Source organism: Lissotriton vulgaris, chromosome 11 (genome assembly GCF_964263255.1).
Source record: "Lissotriton vulgaris chromosome 11, aLisVul1.2, whole genome shotgun sequence".
Classification (NCBI taxonomy): domain Eukaryota; kingdom Metazoa; phylum Chordata; class Amphibia; order Caudata; family Salamandridae; genus Lissotriton; species Lissotriton vulgaris.
Genome location: NC_141699.1, coordinates 561,468,121 through 561,481,367, shown reverse-complemented (window position 1 = coordinate 561,481,367; position 13,247 = coordinate 561,468,121). Strand labels below are relative to the sequence as shown.

Here is a 13,247-nt window from a genome sequence, read left to right as displayed (position 1 = left end):
TCAAAAATATAAATCTATTGTCCATGCAAAAACATTTTTTTTTTCAAAGAAAAGGTACGTAGGTTGTATTCGTTTAAAATGCAACACTAAATTAAGGTAAAATATTAGCTAATGGCCATATTTTAAAAACACATAAGGCGAGGTGAGCTTTTGATTTTTTATTTGTTTTGTTCAACCTCTTTTTCTTTTTAAATGATGGCTTGATGGCGTTGTTCATTGTTGCTGGAGTTTCCCTCGGTTAGAAAGTCCAATCTTGGCAAAGTAGAAATACTGGGCGAGTTCCATGATTTTTAATGCCCGAAAGAAGCCTAAAATGTAATCGCCTTAATTACTAGCTCGGGAGCCAAGCAGCGACAGCCACATGTGGTCACCACCTAAATGCCAGTAAATGAAGCATTAAGAATGTGATTTTGTCTGATTGTAAAGAACAAACTGAAGGCAGCCATGGGGAAGACTAACAAAAGGAGCTGCCCGTGCTTATCACCACGATAGTCTTTGTTCACCACTGGGACCTCCTCGAGCTTCTCTGACCTTTGAACTATAGCTGAATGGGCAGCCATGTTTGCACACCTCCCCCCTGGTGAAGATGTGTTTCACCTGCCCAGTCTTTTTTATCAAACTATTTGCAAGACAAACAAATTCTTCCATAGCCCAGGCTGCCTGTCCGTCTGAGAGGAAGCAATGCTAGGTCGCGGACTATTGATTTAAGGAAATCAAGATAGGAGCTGCTGAGTGAGTGCCCCTTTTGCCGCTGAGCACAAGCACAATAGTATCACACAAAATATGTGTACAGTGCACTCAAGTCCCCTTGCATGACTAGCAATGTTAATTTGTCTGGATCCTGGTAAGGCTGTTCCTAGGACTTCATGTAGCCACATACGGGGCGTGGCCAAGATGGTGAACGGCTAAGACATGCTTTCCCGTCTCTCCGTTCCCGCCGCCGTTTGGCACTGACCTTCCACCCTATATCTAAAGCTGGAGGCACCTACGGAGCTCCCCAAACTCCCAAACACTGCGGAGTGCCGACAGGAGCAGGTGCATCCAGCCCCAATCCTTGTTGCATGACCCTGGTGATCAGCGATAGCAGGGAGAGATGCACCAGGGAAATTGCGGCACCATGCGGCGGTGAATAAGATCAAGCCTGGATCCCGCAGCTCCCCATTGCCAACCTACCTGCCAGTGCTGCTTGGGTGCCCCCTATCCTGGCCCAGCAGAGCAGGGACCAGCGAGGGCGAAGCACAACAAGGAGTCCTGCCCAGGCACACGAGCCCTGACTGGGTGCAGCCTACCACATGTGACCTGCCCGGACCTCAGGGCCTACCCTGAAATAATCCACGGCCACAGGCGGGCCTCGCCAATGACGACGACCGAGGAGCTGGACCCGAGGCGGAGGTGCAAGTGTGGTCGCTTACAGAGTGACAGCGTTTGGGCAGTCCCTGGACTCCAGGGCTCGCGCGGCACCCGGAGCCTAGTGAGCAACAACAGCCTGTGGCCCGAGTGCCCAAGATACTAATGCCAGACCTGGGTAGCGAGAATTGGGGCGCCTTGGAAGCCGGTTCCCATAGTGAATGGCAGGGCTGGACTGGGAACTAAAACTGGCCCTGGTAAACTGCTCGGCCTGCCCCCCCCAAGGAGGCTGAGGGGGTGCTGCAGAGCTGTTTCATAGGGCTGTGTTTAGCCTATTTTCTTACTGGGGGGCGATATTGCCGCCCCCGCAACAAACACCCCCCCCCGCATCTTCAGACCCTACAGAGAAAATTGAATACACTCTATGTGGGCTGAAAAGTGGCCTCCGATGAGAAGGTCATTGAGCTATCAATCTCCACTGAACCGATACACTACCAGCTTACCTGGGGTGACTTCGCCGGTTCTAGCATGTAGTAGGAATGGAGAAGCTTACCTTACCGCTGCTTAGGGAGCTACTTTTAGGGACCTCTGGCACCCGTACCTAGCTCTCCTTTCTAAGGAGTTCTGTGAGTTGACTTGCCCCTATACCTGAGACTCCTGTGGCTGACGGATATAGATGGCCTCACATCACCCACAGGGGAAACCTAGGAAGTCCCCATTGGACTCATTTTGTGCCCTATAGTATAGCACATTTTGTAGAGGATACTCTGGGTGGAGGGGGATGAGGGAATTGTTTTGTTGTTGTAACATGTCAATCCTAGGGTGCTGCTCCACCTCTCGGTGGTATGCTCACAATGTTATGTCATAATTAATTTGACAGTAAAGAGTTTAACCACGTAGCCCCATAGACCATCCAGGCTGATCCTCTCAGCTCAGACTACCGCCCCTGTGGCATCGAGCTGACCATCCTCTTCTCCCAACCCCTTGCCCTCAATCCGCCACTCCACAAGCTTTGATCTGCTTCACTCATAGGTCTCCAATTCCTACGACTGGTACTTAACAAGCCGTCTAAAGCTTTATACCATCTCAAGAAGTGGGAATATTGATGACAAATCCTGCCCTCTCTCACTAACCCTCCCCTCCAAACGCAGTTTTTATCGTGCCAAGGGAGCCAGCCCCACTGTTACAGAGCAGGTGCGTTAGGAGGGCCTAAGTGCCCTTCTCTACTGTCTATGAAGAGGTGGGACAAGACTACATAGAAGGAAGTAAGGGTAACTTGCCCATATTTCTGGACTGGTCATGCTGTAGGTGGTAGATTCCTTTAGAGACCAGAACCTTGGTGTGCATACAAGTAATGTGCGCTATCCTCGAAGAAGGGATGCTGTGCTCCAGCACTCGTGAACCCTTCAGTTCCCTCTGACAGATTTCACCTGAGTCGATTTATTAGGTGCAGTGCAAACACCATGTTGTGTGTGCAGTCCCTCCACCAGATGGTGAAAGGCTCAGAGCCTAATGGAGAAAACAGTCCTTTTCATGCTCAGAAGCCGGAAACTAGGGCAGCAGCTGACTGACTTTTGACATGCTCTTCAGCCCTCCTGAGGGTTCCTCCTGTTTACATCAGAACTGAATGGTCACTTACCTGTAGGATTTGTTTTTCCAGACCCAACCACTGAATGGCGGAATAATGCACAGCATGTGAATCCAGAAATATTCATGCTGCAAACCTTTTTCTGCCTTCACCTAACAATCCTCATCGGCGGCGGCAGCTCTTGCAGTTTTCTACAGTAGGGTTCTTCCCATTCTGGGCTTGTTGGGAACCTGGTCCACTGCCCAGTGAAGTGTTTTTGGATCTGTTACGAGCAGAATGTGGCCTTATCTTGTAAAGAGTTCAAGGTAGCATTTGTTCTTCTTGATTATTGAAAATGTAATCTCATTCTAACAAGAGTAGAAATATCCAACCTACATTTCATTTGTTTTTACCTGTAGCGCTTTAAAACAGTGGTGGTAGCCTCGGAGCGCTGTGGTTGAGATACATTGTTGAAGCGATCCATTAACCGCATCCGTGCGGCGCGAATTCCCCGCCCATGCTGACTCCGCCTTGCGCGGGCGGAGTCATGACGGAACGGTTCCGTCATCAGCACAGCTCAGCCAATGCTGATGATGGAACCGTTCTGTCATCAGCATCGAAGGGGTTAAAGTATAAATTTGACAGCAAGTGCAAAATGTAACCGAGAATGATGACAACAAGGTGAAAAAGCCTTAGCAAGGACTTGAAGTCCAAGAGTAGACCTCTGTGGACAGAGCTGATTTATACGCGCTCAACCAGCAGACTGCCTCCAGGATACTTGTAAAGTAAAAGTTATAAGTAATTTTGTGTTTAGAATCGTGTTCCCTGAAGGCCACTGAGGTCTTTTCTATCCATGTGAGAACCCTTTGGGAATCTCCTTTCTGGGTTAGAACTGGGGCCGAGACCCTGTGCCACGAATGTACAAAGCTAGGAAACTCGTTTTAAGTAAGCATACAAATGAAAAAATATGAAAAATGTTTGTATTGAACCATTCCAAAGAAGAAAGCTAGCTGCATAACAAAACACCAAGTAACGAAAAATAGATCCTAAACATGGTGTGTTTCATGTGAATATGTATGTTTGTCCCCATGCGCACTTGAAGAACTCTGCTGGATGCCCATTGGGTGGTGCGGAGTGTGACATCATGGCATTCATTTAGTGTGGTTACTGGGCACCAATGACTAGGTCAATGAGTAATCAAATTAAACTGATGAGCGATGCAGTGAATGGACCGGCCATGCCAGCTGCCTCTGAGCTGCTTAAAGTCCATCCATTGTTCGGCTTCGGGCTGGGCTTAATTGCAAATCAAGAGACAAAAGCTGCAAAGGACTCCTTTGATCTTAATTAGCTTTTTGGAAGCCACCTCATTGGAGAGAAAATGGACCACCGTAGTACTAGGCTCTAATTTGCTTGCTCTCAGCATATTTAACCAGGGCTGTTAATGGCTAACGAGAGCGCACTACAGTGTATAACAGCCGAGAAGAGAAATGGCCATAGTATTATGGTGTGATTTATTCCCCGTTAACAGTAAATATTTAAAGATTGTTTAAAGTCGCACATCTGTGCATGAGTTCATATGTGCTCACATTGGACACGTTTGAGTGCACAGTCCTTCACCGGGTTGACTTTCTTCTATTTAGTAATGGGCTTTCTCCCCCTTCTCACCACTTCCTGTTGGCTGGCATCCAGTTCTGTGACCGTACACAACTTGCGCTACTGGCCAATCAGCACCCTAATATTGGCTGCCACATCTTTCAACGGTGTAGAGGATGAGGTCCAGGAGAGTTCAGTTCTCAATGAAGGTGGCAAAGCGTCTTGAATCAATTTACGTTGTGATGAGTGGGTGCCCTAAAAAAAGGTTGTGGATGAAATGAGGAACCTTTACATTCATAGTGCAAGCACAGAGAACACTTACATTTTGCATCAGATACATTTTGTGGTGTCAGCAGTATTCTATGCGAAAATAAAATAAATTTGATACTGTTTTGTTGGCGGAATAATAGTAACGACCTGGGTCTTATTTCCACTTTTCTACTGAAATCATTGGTAATGTCGATGTAGGCTGATTATGATTTACAGGCTTAAAAGGCAACATGTCCCTGATTTATTGCAATTATATAATGTGTGATAGATGTATGACATTAATATTGTATGTGTCCAAAACCTTATTTGACTTGCGGCAGCAATTTTAAGTTAAATGCAATGATTAAAACATGGGAAGATTTTAATATGGATTCACTTGCCTGGAGCTTAGCTTCCTTTCCAGCAGAAATACTTGAAAAAAAATGTAAATGGTCACAATTCTTCTAGCACTTTCTATCGCCTTTGGTGTAGTGGGCTGTGCAGTGCTTAATTTGAGTTGGTGGCTGCAGGTGGTGCCTATACTCCTTTTTGAGTAAGAGAACGAAAAACACACAAGGAGGAAAGATAGAGGAAGGGAGAGACTGAAAGACAGTGATAAAGGGAGAGTAAAGCAACTGGTGAGAGTGAGACGGAGGCAGGGAGTGTCTGGTGGTGGAATAAAGAGGCATGAGGTGGAATCAAGATTTGCAGCACTGGTATTCGGGATGCCCACATTCAATAGCGCCAAGGGCAGGCTTCTGAGTAAAATGTTGGACCCCAACACTTATTCTTTGACAAATTAAGCATTAGAGCTCTGGTCTTCCCTTCTGCTTGGCATTACTGACCTTTGACCAGTCCTAATAGTCTTAATAGATGTGTCTGTCTGCCCTATAACTCACTGGGCCCTGTGCCTCGGTCTGCCCCAATAATACTGACCTCAGAAGCACCGGCCTGTTTTTTGCACCAGCCCTACCGCCTTTTCAAGATACTGGCCTTGTCGATACTATTGTCACTTCTCCAATAGGCAAGCTAAGATTTGGGAAGAGTTTGAGGGTGAAGGTTTTGACAGAATTCTGTAGCCGAGCAGCCATCTTGGGCAGACGCAGTGGACATCCCAAGCTCCCTTGTGAGTTGGCCTTCTCTTTCAGATCAGATGGTTTGGAAGCACTGTTTGGGGTTCTGGACATACAAAATCTGAGCCTGGACGCACCTCTAGTGGCACTTCATCCAGTTGTCTATCAAAAAGCGTGTCTTTTGTAGCTGAACCTATGTGGCACAGCACTGTTTCCATGGAGAGAGAGACTTTTGTCAGGGAGGACTTTAATTACCTGAAAGTCAATATCTGTTTCCAGCATGACTTTTATTTAGACTTGAATTGGACAGCCCGGGGGCCCTCGCTTGTGTCAAACGATCTGTATTTTATTATTGTTAAATCATTTTACTCCAGTTACAGATGAGATTGCATTACTCCTGAATATTTCATCGGTCACAGTCTGCCCGAAGCAGTAGCGTAGCCAGCGTGTCATGGGCCCTGGTGCAAGCAAGGAAATTGGCCTTTCAGCAATAATCGGGGTTCAGTAGGCCCCTCGGCCTCTGGGCCCCGGTGCCACTGCACCTGCTGCACAAATGGAAGCAACGCCCCGGAAGTGTTTTTGCACTGGTCCAGGCTTGAGGCAGGAGCTTCCCGCCGTTTTCTCAGCTTCCAAATGGCTTTTCTTCCGAGGGGAGTGTTTGTGTGTGGGGAGGGGGGAGGGGGGGGGGGTAGTACATGGGCGGTACAGGAACAAGGGCACGACCTGCAAGGCCTGGAATGTGGGAACGACACCTCTCGGCCAGGTGGCTGCTGGCAGACGGCTCCTCGGAAAACAGCCGAAGCATTCACGAATGTATAGGAATGAGAGCGCCTTCCCGCCAGGAGGACGCTTCCAGTGATGCACAAGATAGGGGAAGAAACCGAGAAGAGAGGAGGAAAACACTAAACTTGAAAACAGTGTGCTGAAAACGGGCCCTTTAACTCCATTCTCTGTGCTGTGCAGCCTAGAATATACGCTGCACACAAAATGGCCACCGCTTTTCATTTCGGAGGCAGGAAGCTTGACGTGTCCCCGGTGTCTGCCAGTTTCCACTCTTATCACGTGCACACAAAGTGTAATACTTTTCAAATTCAACTTCTTGTTAATTTAATCGAGCTGGCATAAATGGCGTTTGGGTGGACTTTGTTACTTCATTAGTTCCAGCTTTATCAGCATTCTAAAGATTTAAAAATCAGGGTAGGTCAGGCCAAGAGTTATTTCACATGTACCTAATGTTATTGCTTTTCTTCTCCAGTGCCTCTCCCTCTGCCTCTTTCCCGACTCCTCACCAAAGTACTGCTGAAAATATTTACTAAACTAGTACCATTCAAATTTAGAAACACATCGTTTGGTCACATACAATCTAGTGGCATCCCCTGAATGGTTTAAAGATGGATTGGTGTTCGGTGCAGTTGGGACTGCAGAATCCATGCCAGAGTTTCAAGCAAAACACTTTCTAAGTTAATGAGTTGCATTAAAATGTGCTATATGCAAATGTATCCGAGGTGGCTATCCTGAAAATCTGGCATGGATGGGACCCTTTGTTGGAAATCCCAGCTGTGTCCACAACTTTGTTTAAGGTTCAGCATGTATCCTTTAAAATGAATGCCCACATTTTATATATAGTGCCTTTGCCTTTTTAGCCAAAAGTACATAGATTGCCTTGACTTTCTGAGACTCACTGTTTAATTTTAACATTGTATGTATGTACCTATCAAAAAACAGCTTTGTGAAATACTCCTGGCCAAAAAGCCAGGACTCCCTGGAAGTGGTAAATGTCAGCGAAGCATGCTCTGTGTTTCACCTTTATATCAGAGGGCAATGACTACCATTCAGATTAATGTATGTAAATGTATGCTCTAAAATGCGGGCTGGATTCAGTCCCTGCTGGGGCCTGCATTGGACACTGTCCTGGCCTTCCTTCAGAAAGGTTTACTCGAGCAATTTATGCGTTACTTCCTCCCCTTCGCCCTGTGCCGTCTGTGGAAACAGCTGTCGGTGCAGCCTCCCGTAGGCCTCAAGTGGCTCTCGGGACAGGAAGTAGTTGAAGCTTAATAGGAACTGTGCGGAAAGAGAGGCGGGGAGGGGGGCCGAGTCATCAGCTGAAAGTCTGCTCTGTAATTTAGGGCGGATGTTTAATGCGAGGAGAGTTTTGGCACAGGGAATTGCCAGGTCCTGTGATATTTAATTCAGGAAGTTGAATATGATTTGAGGATACAGAGGTGGGGTTGTGGGACACCTACCGAGGCTTTTTTTTCTCCCTCTCCTCGCCTGGTGGGATTAGATAGAAAAATAAAACTACTCTGAGCACTCTGTCCCACAACCCACATGCTTGCTGGGTCTTATTGCCCTACGCTTCAGGGCCTTCATTTTTAAGAACATTATAACCCTGGTTTGCCATATATGAAATAAAGTTATGCACCCAATTTGATAAAATGGCACCAAATGCGTCAGCCGCGTAGTTCATCTGTCACTGGTTCTTTGTTACTAATTGGGGCAGTAGGGAAGACATTATAGGGGAACAAATGTGGGGACATGCATTAAAAATCCTCATGTTAATGTTTTTTTCTTCTCTTCAACAGCTTTAATCAAAGATAGATGTGCACTGTCTTGCCACAAAACCAGAATCTTGGCAGAATAGGTCAATTTTGAGGTTTGATGTAAATCTCTGATATTTTTGTAGAAAGTGGCGATTAAGAAAAATAAAAAATACATCCACACCTGATGGGTTTCATTTTTTTGTTATGATCTGCTAATCGGTCTGTTAATCAAAACTTCACAGTTTTTAAGTAACCACATAGGTAAGCGACATTTCCAGTCCCACCACCCACCAGTTTAATGGTTTTAAGCGAGACAATTTTGGATGGAAGGGAAGAGCCTACCTTGGATGTAGAATTATTGCGATGAGGAAGTGAATGCTGCCATTAGCATTTCATTGCTCTGGGTTTTAAGGATCACACTAATAACAATACGATGGTTGAGGGCTAGAGGGATGTTTAAAGACCTTGCCTAAGTATTATCCCCAGGGGAACTAACACATACAACAAAGAAACTTAGGGGTCTAAGCTAGAAATACTTTAGTGATTTCTTAGAGTTATCCTAATGTCTCATAGAGTACACCGGAAAAACAGATTATACTAACAGACCATATCAGCAGAATGTGCAACACCCGTGATTGTCAGTCAACCGCAGTGAGGATCCCATCAATTACTTGTTTGATCAATATTCTCATCTGGTAATAATACCAGGGTATTGTGTCTCTTGATCATTGAGACAACCAGCATACCCCATTGGTCGGCTTGGGGTAACAACCCACAATCACTCAGTTTTACCACATGGTGTTGATATGATGGGAAAGTGCAGTGCAAAAAACATATAAGTGGTGATTAAAAAAGGATAGGAAACTTAACAACAACTAATTATTGGGCATAAGCCCCTTCCTGTTTAAAACCAAGAACAGTGCAACACAATGATCGCAGTGTAAACAAATAACTGCGAGATGGCCAACATGTTTTAGCCTATAATGGAAAATGACCAAGGCTTTCTTCAGGGCCTCTGTTCTACATTCATGCTACTGCCTGTAAGTGACTTAATGTGTGAAAAAATAATTTAAAAAAAACACACTCGTGAAACATCAGCAGTAAAGGATATAATGTTCCTTCCACTGCCTGAAATCCTTTTCGGCACCTGGTGTCTTAATAGTATCTGTTGAAGACAAACAATTAGGTGAGCCCACATTCAGCTACCACAGTCTGTTGGTTTCATACTTTATTTGCATCTATTTCTAAATTAATTACTCACCCAGAGTGTACGGGGAATGATCCTCACCTCTTCCTGGACCTGGCTCAGGACATGTGAGACCCCGCTATGTATCTTTTCCACCAAAGTATTGATGGAAAGAATGGGTTGGATGGGTTTAGTACTGTTGTCTGCTCGAACATGTGAACATACAAGTTCGCTAGGGAAGGGGCAAAAATACTGCCCATGCTCGTCCCGGAGATCTGATGATATATCTTATTCTCATACATGAAAACATTCTCCTTCATGGCAATGGTAGCTAAAGCCATAATGAAGGGCACAGGGGTGATGGAGTCAAGTTCCGATCCCTCCAGGATGGATCTGATGGTATCTAGAGTCGCATCCTGGGGGATGGAAGTGTACAAGGACTCTACATCGAGAGAAACAAGAAAGTCCGTCTCTCGGTTGAAGGCAATATCGGGAATCACTCTTAACACATCCGTTGTATCTTTCAGGTAAGTAGGCATTGTGTGCACTAGAGGTTTTAGGAAGTGGTCTGCAAAGGCCGAGAGGGGTTCTAAGATCGAGCCCTGGCCGGATATAATAGGCCTCCCAGGTGGTGGTCTCTGGGGTTTATGCACCTTAGGTAAGGTGTAGAAATAGGGCATTATAGGACAGGTTGGCACACAGTCCTGTTGGGCTCTCTGGGACAATTTGTACCGATCTTTCCTTTCTTAATTTACAACTAGTGTAGGAAGGAAGATAAATGAGATATCACTAATGGGGACTCCCTTCTTCTTTCTTTTTCTCCCACCTCTCCTTTTGTAAAAACTCTTTGTTGAGGGATATATGTAGAATCTCTTTTGTACTACTTTTAATTTTAACAAACGTTGAAACTAAAATGTTTCAGGAAATACTAGAGTGGGTGTGAGGTCTCTAGTTTGGAGCCGGTTGTTGTATACTAGGCTACTCTGCACGCATAGCAATAGAGAACCCCGGGAACAAAGTATGGACAGAGCAGATATGAGATAACTCTCTCTGCCCTTGCTAAATACGGGGTTGATTTTATCCTTGCAGAGCGGGGTTACATATGTTTTGTGCCAGGTCGAGGAAGAGGTGAGGTCCATTCCCCGGACACTCTGGGTGAGTAATTAATTTTGAAATAGATGCAAATAAAGTATGAAACCAACAGACCGTGGTAGCTGAATGTGGGCTCGCCTAATTGTTTGTCTTCAACAGATACTATTAAGACACCAGGTGCCGAAGAGGTTTTCAGGCAGTGGAAGGAACATTATATCCTTTACTGCTGATGTTTCACGATTGTGTTTTTTTGAATTATTTTTTCACACATTAAGGGGCCCGATGTAGGTGTCCATTTACCGACCGGTAACGGCCGATTTCGGCTGTTACCGACCGGTAAATGGACATTCCTGATGTAGGTGAGCCATTTTACCGATTCGGTAAATTTACCGAATCTGTAAATTTACCGAATCTGTAAAATTCCGAATCGGTATTTTTACCGATTCGGTAATTTCCTAATGTAGGTGGGACTCTTCTGAGTCCCACAGGCCAGTCAGATTCGGTATTTTACCATCCAATCCTATTGGATGGTAAAATACCGAATACAGGTGTGCATGCACATGTGTGTATGCACACCAGTGCCATGTGACACACAGACATGCCCTTAGGGCAGGTATGCCTGCCACATGGCACACGTGCCTGAATTCAGGGTGCTAGAGGGTGTCAAAGTGACACCCCCTGCACCCTTGCAAAATTCGGTATTTACCGATTTGGTAAATACCGAATCGGTAATGCCCATTGATTCCTATGGGCTTCAATGCCCATAGGAATCAATTGGCATTACCGATTCGGTATTTACCGAATCGGTAAATACCGATTCCTTCCGATTCGGTAATTTTTAAAATCAAATTACCTACATCTGCCCTTCTCTTTTTTACCACTTCTAAAATACCGATTCGGTATGAATCGGTATTTATGAAGTGGTAAAAAAGATTTACCTACATCGGGCCCAAAGTCACTTACAGGCAGTAGCATGAATGGAGAACAGAGGCCCTGAGAAAGCCTTGGTCATTTTCCATTATAGGCTGAAACATGTTGGCCATCTCGCAGTTATTTGTTTACACTGCGATCATTGTGTTGCACTGTTCTTCGTTTTAAACAGGAAGGGGCTTACGCTCAATAAATAGTTGTTGTTAAGTTCCCTATCCTTTTTTAATCACCACTTATATGTTTTTTGCACTGCACTTTCCCATCATATCAACACCATGTGGTAAAACTGAGTGATTGTGGGTTGTTACCCCAAGCCGACCAATGGGGTATGCTGGTTGTCTCAATGATCAAGAGACACAATACCCTGGTAGGATTACCAGATGAGAATATTGGTCAAACAAGTAATTGATGGGAATCCTCACTGCGGTTGACTGACAATCACGGGTGTTGCACATTCTGGTGATATGGTCTGTTGGTATAATCTGTTTTTTCCGGTGTACTCTGAGACATTAGGATAACTCTAAGAAATCACTAAAGGATTTCTAGCTTAGACCCCTAAGTTTCTTTGTTGTATGTTTTAAGGATCACAAACTGGTGCTTGTGAGCCTTAGGGCGATAGAGAACAATTTTGAGGGGTGCAAACTGCACATATTAACTTAATGGTAAGAATGTGACACACTTTAGCAATGTGTCACTCTGCATTGAGTGATTTTTTCCTTTTGGATGCAAAAATGTAGATTCAAGTGTGTGTTCTCACATTTCATAGAACCCAAAACAGAGTTTGAGGGCCCAAGCAGAAGGCCATGAGTAAAATCCAAGTCTGCACACATTTTCAATATTTGATCAAGATTCTCTGTTCAAATATCCAGAATTATTGGTTTCAGTTTTCACAGTTCATCTGTGATGTGTTTGCACTTACTTCTGGCACAATGAAAGTGTGCTGATGTCCAACCTATAAATGGCGGAAGTGGCATTAGTAAACCCTGCGTAGAAACAAGTTGTTGTATTAGTGTCCAGAAGAAGTAACTCTTCTCTTTCTGAAGCAAACTGCCTGTCTGCTGAAGGGTGATTCAATTTTAACTCGCTCAAGTTGCCATCTGTTTGCGCCTTCGATGTAAGCAATGTGTCCTCAATCCATTTCACAAATTTCTAATGTTTTTTTTTAAAGCACTATTAGAATGTCACGTCAATATGCAGGTTAAAGGCAGTCTTATATGAACCTTCTTAATTTATATTTAACCTAAATCCACTCATTTTGGGTGCCACCATATGGTTTACATGTTACACCAATACTGCTTATCCGTGCGAAGAACTTCAGAATTGAGTTCACAAGACTAGTTTTATTATTTGCATTATACATGCATGGATTGCAGTGCACTACATCTCGTACCTGGGGTGATGCCAGCAGACAAGTTATCAATGTTGAACTCGGGCAGGGGGTATTATCCTCCCCCTTCCCACCTGCATCATCTTGAACTTGAGATTCCTGTTGCGCTGTGTTAGTTTTGGGACCAATTGATATTTGTTCTGCTTTTGAAACTGCGACTGGCCGCAAGGATTAAGCTTCTCGGCCAATTGAAAGGGTATACTTGTCATTTGGGAACTTTTTGTAAGCCAGATGAGTGTGTGTTGGCCCACAGCACCTCAGGCCTTACCATGGCAAACACACA

The 13,247-nt window shown here is 44.9% G+C and overlaps 1 protein-coding gene across 6 annotated transcripts in view; it reads left to right on the top strand.

The window, feature by feature from the left end:
• FGFR1 (fibroblast growth factor receptor 1) overlaps positions 1-13,247 on the top strand; it is a 153,072-nt gene that overhangs the window by 90,021 nt on the left and 49,804 nt on the right. The gene's annotated exons all lie outside the window — the stretch shown is intronic.